This window comes from Primulina tabacum, chromosome 4 (assembly GCF_025594145.1).
Source record: "Primulina tabacum isolate GXHZ01 chromosome 4, ASM2559414v2, whole genome shotgun sequence".
Classification (NCBI taxonomy): Eukaryota; Viridiplantae; Streptophyta; class Magnoliopsida; order Lamiales; family Gesneriaceae; genus Primulina; species Primulina tabacum.
Window position 1 is genome coordinate 22,627,726 of NC_134553.1, and position 4,108 is coordinate 22,631,833.

Consider the following 4,108-nt stretch of genomic DNA (forward strand, 5'->3'; position numbering starts at 1 on the left):
GTCCCATCACAAGGTCCATGGTAATATTCTTCCATTTCCACTCGAGAATAGGGAGTGGTCTCAGCTTCCCTGCATGTCTCTGATGCTTGGCCTTTACCTGTTGACATGTCAAACACTCGGAGACGAAACTCAGATTATCCAGCCTCATGCCCGACCACCAATAAAGAGACTGAAGATCCTTATACATCTTCGTACTCTCTGGATGGATGGAGTACAGGGTGCTGTGGGCCTCGCTCAAGATATATTCTCTTAGGTAATCACTGCTAGTAACCCATATTAAGTCCCTATATCTGACTATGTCATTCACGACTGTATACAACCTCCGGCCCTTAGCCACATCCCTCTGTCTCCACTTCTGTAACTGCTCGTTGGAAGTAATCCCTGCCCGAATTCTGTCTCTCAGTGTCGACTGCACTGTCAGGGTAGAAAGTCTAGGGGCACTGCCTCTAGCATAAACTGCAAGCTCAAACCACTAGATCTCTGCCTGCAACAGTCTCTGTACTAACAATTGAGTAATCATTGCCGTCTTCCTTCTCAAGGCATCTGCAATCTACATTAGCCTTACCCAATGGTAGCTAATGTCACAGTCATATTTTTTCACTAGCTCTGGCCACCTCCCCTGTCTCATTTTCAGCTCTTTCTCTCTGAAGAAGTAATTCAGGCTCTTGTGTTCAGTGAAAATCCTGCACTTCTCCCCATATAGATAATGTCTCCATATCTTCAAGGCGGATATCATTGCCGCTAGCTCGAGGTCATGAATCGGATATTTTTCTCATGCACCTTCAAATGTCGGGACGCATAAACTATAACTCTATCATACTGCATCAACACTGTGCCCAAGCTGAGCTTTGAAGCATCTGTATATGCCACAAACTCTCATTGCCCTGATGGCATAGCTAGAACTAGTTTCGTGGTCAGTGCCTGCTGCAACCTATCAAAACTCTCCTGGCACTCCGGTCCCCAAATGAGCTTGGCATTCTTCTTCGTCAAGGCTGTCATAGGCACCGCAATAAAAGAGAAGCCCTGAATAAACTTCCTGTAATATCCAACCAATCCCAAGAAGCTACAGATCTCTGTCACGCTCTTAGGCACTGGCCAATCTCTGACTGCCTCAAATTTACTGGAGTCAACCTCTATACCATCTTGAGATACAATGTGGCCCAAGAATGTCACCTTATATAGCCAGAACTCTCACTTACTGAACTTGGCATACAGCCGTCTGTCCTGTAAAGTCTGCAGTACATTCCTCAGATTCTTAATGTGCTCATCTCTGTTCTTTGAATAGATCAGGATGTCGTCAATGAAATGTATGAAAAAATGATTCAAATATTGTTGAAACACACGATTCATGAGATCTATGAAGATCAGCTAGCGCGTTAGTTAGACCGAAGAGCATCGCCAAGAAGTCATAGTGCCCATAACGCGTCCTGGATGCTGTCTTATCCACGTCAGACTCTCTTACTTTCAGCTGATGGAATCTGAATCGGAGATCTATCTTCGAGAATACCGATGCTCCCTAAAGCTGATCAAATAAATCCTCGATCCCGAGCAATGGATACTTGTTCTTGACTGTGACATGTTTCAGCTCCCCGTATTCAATGCAAAGCCGCGTGCTTTCATCCTTCTTTTTAACAAATAGTACTGGGGTACGCCATGGAGAAAAGATAGGGTGAATGAAACCCTTATCTAGAAAGTCCTGAATCTGATCCTTCAGCTCTTTCATCTCTGCAGGTTCCAGACGTAGGGTGCCTTAGATATAGGCATTGTACATGGCATGAGCTTGATACAAAAAAACACCTCCCTGTTCGGTGGAATGCCTGAAACGTCGTCAGGGAAAACAGTGGGGAAGTTTCTGGCTATTTCGACCTCCTCTAGCCTCTGACTGGCTTGCTCTGACACTGTCACAATGCTGGCCAAAAATGTCTGGCAGCCTCTCCTCGTGAGCTTCCTTGCACAGATGCAAGAAATGATGTGCGGCATCTGCTGATGTCTAGCTGCCTCAAAGATAAATTGCTTACCGCTGGGCTGTGTGATAGATACTGACATCTGTCAAAAATCTTTGACAGCTCCGTTAGAAGAAATCCAGTCCATACCCAGAATAATATCAAACTCCGGCAATAGTAGCACAATCAAGTCTGCCTGCACCGCATTTTTCTGTAAACGAAGCTCCAATTTCTTCACTATCTGGGAGGTAAACATCTGATCCACAGATGGAATGGATACTCTGAATTCCAAATCCATAGCCTCTGGCATGATTACTAGTCGCTTGATGAAACATTCGGATATAATGAATGTGTAGCTTCGGAATCTAGCAATGCATACGTGGCTACACCTGAAAGATAAATCCTTCCCTACGACAAAACATGCCATCAAATCTAATTGCGTTGAAACATAAGAAAATTTTCTACCAGCGGTTATCCCAAAATCCTTGAAAAATTACTAATTTAACCCAAGTATTCTACAAAAATTTCGAATTTAATCCTCGCAAATTTTGTTAATTACAATTTAGCCCTTAAAGTTTTTGAAAATTACACTTTTGGCCCTACAATTTTCAAAATTTGCAACTTGGCACATAAAATTTCGAATTTTAGTCCCATAAAATCGTAAAATTTTCGAAAAGTAAGTATTAAACCCCATCAAGTAAGAAAATTAAAAAATAGTCTCGTAAAATTTCGAGTTTTGCAATTAGGTCCTCATATTATCAATCATTACAATTAGGTCCTTAGAATTCTCAATTCAAGTAATACACTCCTTAAATCCAACTAAGTAGAGCATTCATCTTAATTTACTCTATACTATCAATTCCATAAATTAATTCCCCTAACAATTATATAACCCATGGAATCAAAGCGATAAATTAAAATATTAAACATAAGGGTTACCGGTGATCAGCGTTGAATCCGCCTCCATGTCCACCTCCGCCTCCTTGGCATGCATCACATATGCTCTGCCAGTAGTGGAGCCCTTGTTCCTAGGGCAGTCTGTTGCCTTGTGACCCTCCTGCTCGCAAATGAAACAATCGAAGGTCCCCCACATGCACTTGCCGAAGTGAAACATGTTTCACTGTTTGCAAGGCTGCCTGTCCTCTGGCAGGGGCGCCTGCGGTGGTCTATGATGCTGGGGCCTCCTAACATGTCCCTGGGCTTCTGTTGCTCATGCTGCCTTGGCGGCCCTGTAAACTGGTTTTTCTGTGGCTGGGAGCTGGACTGGGCCTAGGATCTCTTCCTATGCATCTCAAAATCAATATCCCTCAGGGCCTGCACCGCCTGAAAAGCACAATCGGTAGCCTCACCATAGCTCGCCGATCTCATCAGCATAACGTCCCAAGCCATCCATAAAATTCCTTAGCTTCTGGGCGGCATCTCTCACAATAACAGGGCACAAAATGACATCCCCTATCAAACTTCCTGATGAACTCTGCTACAGTAGAGTCCCCCTGTCATAGACTCATGAACTCCCTCGTCAGGCGACACCCTGACATCTACTGGAAAATACTTCCCGTAATACACCGCCTTGAACTGATCCCATGTGAGGGTAGCCAAGTTCAATCCATGTGTTGCTCCCTCTCACCAAAGGGATTCATCATCTCTCAACATATAAGTGGTGCACCTGACCCGTTCATCATCCATCATCTGCAAGTACTAGAAGTGTAGCTCCAAAGATCGAATTCAACCCTCCGCAACGAAAGGGTCAATAGTACCCCCGAACTCCTTCGGGTTGAGTCATAGAAACTGCTCATAAATGTCTGTTTGAGAGCAACGAGCCTGCTGCACTTGTTCCAGAAGTCTATCCATGCCCTCGAGAACTCGATTAGCTTCATCCAATGGCGGTGGTGGTGGAGGAAAGCCCCTATCGTCTCCAGGGGTATCGTCATGACGGTTTGTGCTAGGTGCGCGTCTGCGAGGCATGATATCTAAATACAAACCAAATTCTAAACGTAACCCATCATGCAATTTAATATAGTTTTCAAAATATTTAATCCATAAATAATGAAAGCACCTAAATATGTTATGAAAATCGCTGTAAAACATCCATCATGTAATCATGCAAGTGATAGAAATTAACTATTTAAAACATTTAGAACATAAAAGCTTACAGACTTGAAGCT